Consider the following 13,281-nt stretch of genomic DNA (forward strand, 5'->3'; position numbering starts at 1 on the left):
CAACATTTACTAAAGATGTTTATATGACATAAATAGCATTTTCATTAAGTTATAGAAAAAAAAATCTGACGAAACTGTTCAGCTTTTTTTTTAATTTAATCCTACGTTAGATATCCAACGCATTAATTAAATTAACATTTATTTCATACAAACTTATTTAATGAATGAGAATTTACCGAAAATATACCCGTGAACATTCTCGAGAATGTTCTCGCTCGGGAGAATTTACTATTTAAGTTCATGAGCAGGTAATAGCTGCTGTAATCTGCATAAAACATATAAGTGTACCTAAATCTATTAGCTGTACACCACAATGGAATATAATAACCGCTCGTTTCTTAAATTCTCATAAAGAATGTTCTTGAGAAGTTAACAGCAACATTCTCGATGCGAGAATATTCTCGAGAATTTACTATCACTATCTGTGATACAGGGATGGATGGACGGACATGACGCATTACGAGAATAAAGATTCTGTTTTCGTCATTTTGGCTATGGAACTTTTACTATTTTATAGGTATAAAATATAATTGAATAAAATGGTGTGAACTGTAGCACAAATAAATATTATGATCTTGTGGCACAGGATAATTTGCACAATCAAAGTAAAAAACTCGTTCAGGATCTATGAAAATATAACTACGATAAGTACATAAAACCCTATTTGAGTGTTGCCTGCTAAGTAGCAAAAGTATCAGAGTAGGTACTCTGATAGCCATAAAATGTTACCTCACATTTGACTATAATATACTCTTTATTATTAGAGAAAGTTGTAACAGGTATCCAAAACACATTTCTTAATTTACTTAGCGTCTCTTTCTCCAATAATTTACTTAACTTTATAATTGGTATTGACCTCCTCTATTAAGTTAGAGATATAGACCGGGAGCCTGGCAGCCATATTTTTACGAGTAGCAAGATGCTCATTACTATGTTATTACGTTCCCGTGTCGGGCCGCGAGGAGCCGAACACATCCAATTTCCCAACTTCCCATTTATTGATATTGACTCGGTGAGGACGCCTCATGCAAGCTCCTGTGCTAACATATGGACTACAACTAGAAGCGACATGTTGATATTAAATACACCAACCTATGAACAGGTTGTTTAAAAAAAATGTTCTCAATCGAAAAAAGGCTCTTTTTAGTGGTGTCTATCTGCCAAAGGCAACGGGATTAAATTTATGTAAAAGTAAGAGGCCTTTACTACTGATTTTTTTTTATATATTTAATTTATTTTATATCAGTACCTAGGTACACTCAAACCAACTGAATCGTGACCCAGTGCGGAACCTTTTCATAGAAAAAGTCATAGTGATATATCGCATTGCCTGACAAAGTAATTTATTATGACACTTTTACTGGAAGAAAGATAATCCGTTAAAATCAATGCCAATGATGTAATAAGAAATCTCTGTAGAATATTAATTGCAAAATAAAAGCAGGAATTAAAACGAAGTTTTTGCCTCATATAAAAAGCAAAATTCAACGCTTAATGCAGTCGTATCCAGCACGCGTGTCCATGTGTGATGTTTCGCGGTATCGCTTATTATCATCAAACCTAACGCCAGATAAGCTGGCGCAGAGACGTGACTTGCGAAAAATAGTCGTTGCGCCCTCGGCATTTGGAAACGTAGTACTCAATACGAAAGGACGGGTATATTATGTAGCTAGTTCACGTATCACCTAAACGTAGACACGCCGAAAAAATACATTTTACCTCCTTTGCACCTCGCATTCGTAACATGCAAATGGTCTAGAAATATTCAGCTCTATTACTAGCTGGAGCTACATCTACACGTACATGAACGAATCTATTGTCTCGTCTCTGGATTTCACGAAGAAGTAGGTCGTGCCAAGAGCGCGGTATCTCTGTTACCCAAGTACTTTAGAAGTTTGTCGTGCTCCGTATCGTTGAATCCGTTAATCAAGTTGAAACAAACGGGAAAACAGAGTCAGCGACGAAAACCACTTCCACCTTAATCTAAGAGCTTATAGCAAAGACTAATCTTCCATACTAATTTAACGAAACATTTAATTGAAAACAAGTGAACGTTTTGGAATGGAATTCGAACCAATTGCACACTAATTTACATAATAACATGCACGAGTCGATTCAGTTTGGAAGTGGAACCTGTCTGTCAAAATGGAATAAACGAAGCCAATCAGAGATAAATAACCGTTGGCGCGGTCTGCGAGCGGGCCCCGTTCCACTTGCTCATTTGCATGTCAATGAGCTGCGGGGGAAGGGGGTAACAATGGCGGCTCACCTGACAACTGACGTCATACGCGATTATCTGGGAATTAAAAAGTTACGTATGCCAATATGGGTGGGTATTTTCTACTGGATTAGCCAAATTAGATTCTAGGACTTTGCATAAGTATTCGTCTGTTACAAATCGTGCCAATTTACGTATACGAAAATTATTTCCTGCCACTAATTAGGGTTTAATTTTTTGATATCAAAACAAGCTCCCACATTTTAAATTTTCGCTAGCATTAAATTGTGGTTTTTTTCTCAATGAACATCTTTTCTTACCATTACCAGGAAGTGTAAATAATAACGTGTACAAGCTTTAATTGGAAGCAACCGAAATTAGCAGGTACAGAGAAACAATCTTAGTATCCATTGTGTTCTAAGCGGGATAATAAAATGGCGTCATAGCTCTGATGTAACACCGCTGCGTGAGACAAAGATAGAGATACTAATAAGAGGAAGGTTGGCAGGTTTTTAGATTCATACAATACTATTATGACATAGACTAGGCAAGATAATAAATGAAAAATAGTTATATTATACGCATGAATTTGAGGTTTTTAGTATCTGTATAAAAGTATAACTGAAAAAGTTTGCCATACTTGTCTACACTTCGCTATCAGGCCGGTCTCAATTAGAAGATTGGGGCAACAAATTGATGATAGGGTTCGTTTGCCTCTCTATCTGCAATTGTCAATTGAAACGGCATAAGTACATAGTTAGCCTACTTACCGAAACTCATTAGACCTGATTTAATTTCGATCTATTTTTATTAAGTAGGTACCTAGGTACAAATATCTCAGAAAGTAGCCTAAATAAGAAAAGGGAAACTGCATTTCTTTTTGTTTTATTTATTTTACTGTACTTAATACTTCGTGACTTCCGTATTAAAAGTTCTAAAACAGCAAGACTTCGCACGCGGCACTTTTACAATTCTACACATTTCAAAAAAACATTTTCTAATCGTATGTACACCTACAATTAGCTTTATAAAAAGCACGTAAAAGGGCACCTTAAAACGCATCTAGCCTTAGTTTATTCAAAGGTCGGCAGCTTATCAAAAGCAACGAGTGGATAGTTCGTATAATATTCCGATCGCCTGACGTCCGCTAGTGGACGTGCTCGGCGCTCGCGCAAAGAATATATCCATTGTTTAGATTGCTTGTTAGAACTTAACGAGATACCTTGGGTTTGTATCGATAGTTGAGTTATCCAGAAAATATTCAGAGATTGACTATACCTTCCGCCGCCTAACTTTGCCTAAAAGTTCATTGCCATGACTAGTACCACAAAAACTATAAAGGTATAATACCAATAATTCAATAGGCACTATACCGTTAAGCGATTCGAACACAATCCGGGAGTAACGTAAAGACGTCGCATAAAAAATGTATCTCAAAAATGCGTCAAAACTGAGTATTAAGTAATGAACTTTTAGGCAGATTTATATGGCGCGTGGTATAGCCAAAGTCAAAATGAAACATCTAAAAAATCACCAAAATTTGGAAACAAATAATTTTACACTTATTTACATTCATACTACTCGTATGTAGATGTAAAATCTAGTCCCAAAAATTATGTAATTTTCAGGGTATTTGAGCATAATAGTAGAAGGTAAGTCTGTATAGGTATGGTACTTTGCATCTCTTTCAACAATATCTACGAGTACCTAGCTAGGAAGTATAAAGTTCTTAGATAGGTAGCTAATAAAAATTGTATCGTATCTACCGACACCAAAAAAAAACTTTTCTTCCAACTATGCTTTAATTTCATCATAACCGCACTAAATACCTAGTACAAAGCGGGACTTTTCTGCTCTAGACTAGAAAAAATGTATAAAAATACTTTATTGCATTGTTTTAGATTTTTTTTAATTCCACCACCAAAAAGTTAACAAGTCTTTTTGTTATAAAATTAGCCTGCATAGTGTAAAAAAATCTAGTGTAAGGTTGCTCAACCTGACGGTCTTATGAAATTTGAATTTCTACCAATCCTACCAAAAACAGTAATTAGCCGTATACCTATTTTAAAAAAAACTGTGTGTTTGGTTGGCCAACCTGGTCCCATCCGAAATTCGACCGATCGCGGGTAAAAATATCTGCTACTGGCTACTAACTCTGCCAAAAAAAGTAAGAAATTAAAAAAATTGGAGGAACCTTGCGAATTTTCCGTGGACATTTTTTGATTCATTATAGTGACATTTCTTTCCTATAAATTGTTTAGCATGAGTTTTTTTTCGTCTACTATTCCTGTAATAGTTGAAAGAAAAGCAGATTATGCACCTCGCATTAGGTAATTTATATTGCCCTCGTGCTTTTTAAAAATCCAAATCGACACTCGGTGCAGTAATAAATAACTTTCTGCTTAGTGCAACAAATCTACTATTCTATTTAGTTATACATACGAGTACGTAGTAGGTAGTAATCCTGTTCATAGTGAAGCAACTATTGTTTTAAATGATCCCTGTTTTCTTTAGATAGGTACCGGTTCACACAACTCAATTAATCGGATGAGCATTCAATGTTAGATTGGTTTCCGAACGTGTGACGAATCGTTCAGCTGTGTGGTCGCTAGTAATGTCTTAACTCGATTGGTCAGTTTCTAAACATTCTAAACCCACCGTGTATAAAAATATGCGTCCTAGGATGAAAAAAGTTTTTTACTTATAACTTGAAAAACCAGTTGGACGTGTTCAAGGACTTTTTTAATTGGAAGCCGTCGTTTCGAAGTTACTACACTATTAATAACTATTTTTTTGGCACATTTTGTTTTAAGATTAACACCTTTAATGAACGATAAATCGAGCTGTAAGTTTGCTCACGTAGTTTTTTTGCAAGATATCTTTAATCATAGCCGGTTATTTCAGATTTATGTATCTACTAAGGAAACGAAATAAAAACAGATGTGAAATATTACATTGGGTATTATAATATAGGATTTTTTTACTTCTCGGGCTCTACTATATATCTAGTTGTTTTTAATTATGATGTACCTACTAAGAATTTATAATACGTATAATCTAGGTACTCATGACCACTAAACTAGACCTTTTTCAATAACACGAATGCGACCTGAGACCGTATTGCCTAACGCTCTGATGTTCGCGATCGCATTCACCATCTATTTCCATCCTTATCGTATGACGGAAAGAAGAGGTAAAGACAATTGTGAAATAATTCCAAGTAACAAGGCATCTGAACTGTAAAGTGATTATAACATGTTTTTTATGCAATTACCTCCCGTTTTAGCACAATCCTTACTATGAATACAAACTAAAGTTCAAGCGATGTGAGAGTTGTCTGCAGGCTCTGTTCACCTTTATTCTATGCCAGAGGTCGGTTATTCCAGTTAACGGAGAGTATCATTTCGGCTATAGAGTCCATTCCTCGGTTACGTGACCTTCGTTCTGTCGATTTCTACGTTACGAGCGTAGGTCCAGGGGTCAATCTTTTAGTTTTGTTAATCAATCTTTCGGTTTTTACAAACGAACAGCCATGTGGTATGAAAAAAAAATGTTTTAAACTTAACCCTTTTCTTGGAAATGGCTATCAAAAACTATTTTCTTATTAAATATACTTACCTAAGTATAATTTTGCTATAAAGGTAGATGCTGTTACGAGCCTGTACTATCGAGCTGAGTTTTTTTTACCATACCTATAATGTTAAAAGTTTTCACTACCTGCCTCATTTTTTTTTTGTAAAACAAAAACATTGCAAGGTATCTTTTCAGCTTACCTAACGTGAACGGGTGAGTACAGGGTAGATAGGGTGGATCTCGCAAATATAGGCGCGGGGCGCGATATGGGAGCATGTTTTATATTATTGAGGCCCCAACGGCCGCCGGTGGGTACGTTTACCTTGTTTACAGACATACGAGGGGGATATTGTCGTACAATGTCTATTTGCCAGGCTCCGTGTTGCGAATTTTTCTGAAATTTAAAGAAAATTTGCAAGCCTAAGTATTCGTAGGCATTATGAGGCAGGAGAGCTAATAGGGATGTGATGATAAAATTAGCTGTTTGAAAAATGTTTTGAATGTTGTAGACTTGAATCAATAAAGTTTTATTTTAAACAAAATAACTTAACCTGCCTATATTACTGATACATTTTATACAAAATGTAGGTACTTAAGTAAGTACTACTAAGTTGTTCCGTGAATTTATTATCTTCACCGGGTGAAGTATTCCTCTCGCTTGCAACAAAGCAAAGTTATAATTTTCCCTCGGGGAGCTGGACGCCGGCGGGCAAGCACACATATCTAGGTCGTTGTTTGTAACACTGCATACATAAATCACCCATACCCTACCCAATCCAATATGAAGTCAAACATTTGCGTTTCGTCAGGCGCTCGGTCCTCGATATCCTCCATAACGTAGGATAAAAACAAGAGAAATATTTGGACGTATCTCGCATCCCTGATTATATTTGAACAAAATATTCCTCTTTGGCATGTACACAGTGTTATACGTCTCTAGGGCCGACAAATGTTGCCGAAAGGAAAACCATCGCGTCTGTACGGTATTCTACGTTTTACGTGATCCGCGTGGTTATATGGAATGAAATGGACAAGGGAAAAATCTCTTGAGCTGTATTAAGGCGTAAAGGTGGGTACCGATTCCCAAATGGTTTGGTTATTTTCCCGTATTGCGTCAGGATATGTACTGCATTTGGGAAAATTGAATGTCGATGGCCGTTGGAAACATAAAAGGGGAGTGTGGCGAACAGAGAAAGGACTGGGAACATCCTTTACATATTTTTACTTTATTAAGCAGTATTGCACAACTTCCAATGAGTTCCTAAAACAACCGTCCGAACTAAGTAATGATTTCACACTGGATTCATGAGCTTTTTTTCGATGGGTAAAAAACAAAAAAACTTTACATACAAATAAAAAGAATGAATGTCAACTAACGTTTAATTAACCTGAACAGCATTAAGAACAAATTTGTTGAAAATAAATGTAAGACGAGCTCGAAAAAGAACCAAAAACAGGCTCTCATCCCAAAACCGCTTAGCACAGCGACGTTGCAGCAGTGCTCTTAGAAACTCGCTTGTTTTCCGAAAACGTATTCTATTTTAGGGTAACGTCGGTCCATTATCTTTTATTGAAGTATCAAGAGTTCCAGCCTTAGACTGAACTCGACTCTAATAGTAGTGAACAAAGAATGATTCTCTGTGAAAGCGGACTTTTTGTAAAACTGAGCGCGCAAACACTTGCCGCATTGAAGCCGCCGAAGACGTCAAATATTGCGCCCTTTATTTACATAGGTCCACTAGAAGTTTGAAATATATATCTACATATGACGTAAACAAAACACATACTACTCCTATCCACGAAGAAACAGATTGGTATGATGAAACGTTGAGCAGCTGCAATTGTTTGTTTATTTTTTTGTTTTTACAGTTTATTGTACAAAAAGGAAATACAAAAATGTTACACAAAAAATAAAGTGCTACGTACAAAGGCGGGCTTATCCCTGAAGAGATCTCTGCCAGTCAACCTTTGAGTGGTAGAGAAGAGCAATCAAAAAATAAGGATCAACATTAATAACTAGAGCAAAACATTTGAATAAATATGAATGCATATGTAAACCCTAAGTACCAAAATATATACATATAAATTAACATACCTGTAACTAAATATAAAAAATTAAATACGCATATCATATACAATACATAAATAGCACAAGGATAACTACTTACTAAATAATCAAGGAACATTGTGTGAGCAACATCTTCAAGGTCTCCCTGAATGAGTGTACGGAGGAAGATTGTCGGACAGCGGTCGGTAATCGATTCCACAGCCCAGCCCCATGCACAGAAAAGGAATTGTAGTATATCTTGGATGAGGTAGAAGAAGATGCTAGGAGAAGATTGGTGCTTGAACGCAAACATCATCATCATCATCATGTCATTTATGAACAAAAGTGATTGATAACAAAATAGAATGTTTTCATTTTACAACAAACAAATGACAACTACTTAGGTGTATCTTTCGTTTTTGCAAAAACGTTTAAACCGCACATAATATCCCGCAGTAGTTATGTTTTTATATGTCAGTCCTTACGGGTAGGTACAGTAATTTGTAGTAACATTAACCTTGTCTTATCATAATAGCAAACTGTTTACACACACCTACTCTAATGCTTAGTAAGCTAGTTCATGTTAGTTAAACATATATTGTTTATAAATCGCCTGTTTGTCACTCACTTTGACAAAACCTTATTTCGAGGTTCCGTAGCTTGAATAAATAGGGAGGTAGATAATCATAATCAATTATTTCAGCGCTTCGTCGAATAGACACAAAGCATCTTCATATTTTAATTTCATTTTATACCTTCAAACTTTTCGATTACATGACCAATCTCAAAAATAGAAAAAAAATAAGGCACCCCTTTTTGCAGTAGGTAACTATGTATTATTTACCAAGCTTCACCTTCACCTTCTTTGGTTGTACTTAGGACGTACGAGTATCTATGGTTATGTTTGCGTCGATGTTAAAGGCAATCGTGTGAAAATGGAGCTTAAAGGCTTTTTACCTTAGCCCTAGTCGGGACTCGGGAATACTCGGGATTGAGCCGAATCCCAACTCCGTTCATTACCAGCCACCCCTTTAAAAGCCTGCATTTCGCTCACACCGAGCTACGAAAATATGTAAACAAACAAAATTGTAATACAGAGAGAAGAGTAGAGGAGGAAGAAGGAGTGTGAGGTTTTTAAAGTTTGTTGGTGTACAAAGACACAAGTTTTTTTGACACGTTTTGACAAGTATCGAAATCATTTTTCTCAAACACGACATGAAATATTGACGTTGTGTTACAAATAATAGGCTGAGAAGTATCGCGCTGCAGGCGCTGTGACTCGCCTGCCTGCGCGCGGTCACTCTAGCGGCCTGCAAAGACATTTCATACAACCTTGCAGGCCGCTGGCCGGCAATGCGACCGTCTTTTGACCACCGCCCGCAGCCGCCCGCCGCCCGCCACCCGCCAGCAGCCACACAACAGGGCGACCAGACTAGCGTCCCACCAGCTTAATGACTTGTTTTTTTTATTTTATTTCATGTAATATTTGAGAAAAGCACTATACAAGCCTCGGCCGGCAACCCCCGACTTTCCGGCCTCTACAGTAATGTACTATTATCATTATCATATCCATCTAAAAAACTAACCCAAAGAGCTGGCAGCTTCCTCGGACAAAAAATCAACTCAGCAATTGAAAGAGGGAATGCTGCCAGTATCTTTGAAACCTTGCCTTAGGGGTCTGTCTGGTTTAAAGTTTTTTTTTTGTTTCATATAGGTAGGTATTTTAAAATTTTGGCTAGTTTATTTTAATTTAATTGTTATTTGCTAACATATCGCCTTATCCAGAATACGTCTTGCATCGGGGTTACCCGAAATACCTACTTGTACGTATTCCAAATGTGTCGGATTAAAACGTGTAAGCTAACCCGCGTGTCACAGGGCGCTTTGCAACTTTCTTAATACACTTCGAAACCAACTACTTCTTGTTAACACCCTGTTAATCTCGACTCCCTTAAATTTTTAATTAATACGTATTAAGAGGTTTTGAAATTTAATGTGGGGGCCAATATTTTAGTTGATTTGTTGCAGGATTAATAACAGAATGCCTGACAATCTCTGAAAAGACCAGCAACGCACCCGTGATACCCCTCGTGTTGCTGGTGTCTATGGGCGGTGGTAATTTCTTCCTATCAGGTGACCCGCATATGCGTTTTCCCCTATTACATATAAAAAGTTTAAATTAAAATTTTTACTGTCGACTCATGCTTAATTTGGAAGAAGTTAAATATTTTGCAGTAGGCAAGCATATTTGCGTGAGATTTTAAAGTCTTTAAACCATAAACGAAGTATAAAAATGACAAAACTTTAATTTTTAAACTCAATTTTACTATACCTAGGTATAGTTTACATCCAACCCACAAACGGTAACACCGTCACCTTTCAAGTATTTACTCCTCAGAATTTATATCCGAAAACACTCCCAAGTCTTATATTACGATATGACAGATATCTAGGTGAAGCTATGTCCAGTAGTTGAGTGCATTTGGTCATCTGAACATCTTGAGTGATAAATATACAGTGAGCGCACCTTAAGCGCGCCGTTCACTTGTTTGCAGCGTACGCTATTAAGCGGGGTTTTCACTCAGCGAACATTTCGGGGAAATATTGAAAAATACTAGAGCTGCTGTGTTCTAGCGCAAAAAGTATGATAGTTGGTGAAGTTACTGGCACATGTGCATTTTTTCTTTGTTGTTTAGGCTGGCAAGGCTGCAATCTATTAGTGTTGAGTATGTGTGTGTAAAATTAGTAATGGTGTTCACTATCAGGTGATTCACTTGCCTTAACTCGTCTACAATCTTAATTTAAAAAAAAATACGCGTAGCAAGGGATAACCACCTAAACTGGTGGAGATTTAAGAAATTGAAAAAACGACCAAATACGTTTACTAAGATATTTAATAAGACGTTCACTAAGATGCGGCAAATATTTAATATTACAACTCTTTATCGGCTAGTTACTCGTTAACTTAAAAAGTCAACGAAACCACACTACGTGATTAATATCACGATTTCTTTTTCTTTCAGATTCGTTACTTTTTTCATATTTTAGTTTAGCTTGTAGAGGGGTAGGGGGACGATGGCACTTAACTCTAACTAAAATTTGCTCAAATTATTCTTGTAGTTGTGGAGGTTGAGGAGCTGTATAACGCTTGAATAATATTTGTTGCATAGACGTACGAGTAGCTATCGTGTGGTCACGTGTAAGCAAAGCAGTTGTTTCATAGTTCATTAAATATATAGGTAAGTTTCAAGACCCTACCTTTTTAACCCTTAATAAGGTAGAGGCGATTAAGCTACCACAATGCATATTCATTGTAATTATTGAAAATACGACTAGCTGTAAAAATATCCTCTGCCAGGTACGTAATCAATAACTGCTTTTGATTCTGTGGTAGTATGCTCCCAAAAATGGGGCCTTATTAAAGGGTTAAAAAAATATGAGTGGGAGTTAATCGACCAAGCGGGTCATCTAATGGGGAATGATCACCACCGCCCATGAATATATCAACTACTCAAAGAGAGTCAGAAGAGAGGGGAGAGAGAGAGAGAGAGAGAGAGAGAGAGAGAGAGAAAAATAAGGTGACTTTAATTATTTTCTAACTTTCCATCCCATATATCAACCTATGTTACCTTGGAAGTTAATACGTTCAGAAAATGTATGCTCGCTCTAACAAAACTCGAGCTTAACCTTGTGGATAATATCATAAATTCTACACGGCTTTTAACGGTAAGATGAGTAGAATGCAGTGAGTGGTAGAATGGCGTCATGACCCATAACACATGATTTATTATAATAATTGAAAGTTATTAACAATCAACTTTAATTAAATTTCTTGACTCCAACGACTTGATTTCGACCAGTTTGTATAAATTATTAATGAAGAGATTTTACAGTTTAATACAAGGTATAGTATACTATACTACAACGTGCCTCTAATCTCTGAACAGTGATCGAAATCCGGAGTAGACTTTCTTCTCCGGAATGTTCTAATACCTATTCTAGACATTCAAAATTAAATTAATGTATGTTCCGACGTATTATATCGTAAAATAGTAATTTCTTTGTCAATACTGTCTAGTACTATACTGTACTTTATCTAATAGGTATAAATCTTTCATTTCAAAACTAATTAAATTTAACAACTAGTTTCACCATCTTTAGTCACTTTCTAGCCGATAATAAAAAATAATGGCCCTACTTTTATTACCTTCTATAATATTTATGCGATTTCATTGGTAATCTAAAGCGCGTATTACCTAGTTGTTGCCCGCAACTTTGTTTGCATCCCGCGGGAGTTTAGTACTGTCTCGGGATAAAAGTGCCTAAATAAATAATAAATAAATATCATGGGACAGTTGACACATCCAAAACCCGAGAACAAACATTCGTATTATCCATACAAATATCTGCCCCGGACGGGATTCGAACCCGGGACCTCAAACTTCGTAGTCAGGTTCTCTAACCACTTGGGCATCCGGTTGTTCATCTGGTCGTCATAACTTTGTTAATTTGGTTTAGTTCAGGCTATAGTTTTCTTTTAGTATAATAAAAATAGTAGTATTATTAGAAACAGTTGAGAAGTTTTTGAGATTACTTCCTTACATACAAACAAAAACATGCATATAGTTTACAGTCAAGTTTACCATTTTATTCTATTAACATAGATTATATACATATAATAGGTAAACATTCATATTCAGGTCTGTCTGTACAGTGATTGGTAGGTATAACAACTATAAAAGTAAACTTGAAAAAATGTGCCCGCTTACGTCGATTTTTAGATCTACAAGGAACTTTTATAGTTTCGCCATGCCCGTCTGTCCGTCTGCGGCTCAGCCCCTTCGGCGACTTTGGAAACCAAAGGTTCGAAACCAGTTTAGAAAACATAATTATTTTTCTTTTTCGGAAACCTGGTTTCGAAAGAAAACTATTTTGTTCTTATACGAAACCAGTTACGAACGAACACTTTTTGTTGTTGCACGAAACTAGGATCAGGAATCGACTTCTGGTTTTATACTGAAGCTTATTTAAACGGTAGTGTTTTTTTTTTCAATCAGAATCAACACAGACACAGTGTTGACGGAGCTCCGTTCACCCGGAGCTCCTACTTTTGTGTAGTTTTGACCCTTCGGGCCGATGTAAACTTAACATAACCTAAACCTACCTATGTTTCTGTGTCGACTAAAATTGGGAAATTGAAATTTGTGAATGAGTTTCAAAAGAACCAGTTTAGAAAACAGAATTAGTTTTCTTTTTTCGAAACCAGGTGGCCAGGTTTCTAAAGTGGCCGAAGGGGCTCAGCTTATTAGGTACTAACCTCTCTTGGCTGTTTTTTAAATAGGGCTAATCTAATACGACCTGATGTTGAAAACTACCTGCAGGGGACAAATTACCACAAACGGGACTTATCACTCTCTATTTACCTCGAAGTTTCGTTTGAATA

At 36.4% G+C, this 13,281-nt stretch overlaps 1 long non-coding RNA gene across 1 annotated transcript in view; it reads left to right on the forward strand.

Annotated features, from left to right (window-relative positions):
- The window catches only part of LOC141434088 (uncharacterized), a 164,599-nt gene that overhangs the window by 79,858 nt on the left and 71,460 nt on the right, over positions 1-13,281 (forward strand). The gene's annotated exons all lie outside the window — the stretch shown is intronic.

Source organism: Choristoneura fumiferana, chromosome 13 (assembly GCF_025370935.1).
Source record: "Choristoneura fumiferana chromosome 13, NRCan_CFum_1, whole genome shotgun sequence".
NCBI classification, from domain to species: Eukaryota; Metazoa; Arthropoda; class Insecta; order Lepidoptera; family Tortricidae; genus Choristoneura; species Choristoneura fumiferana.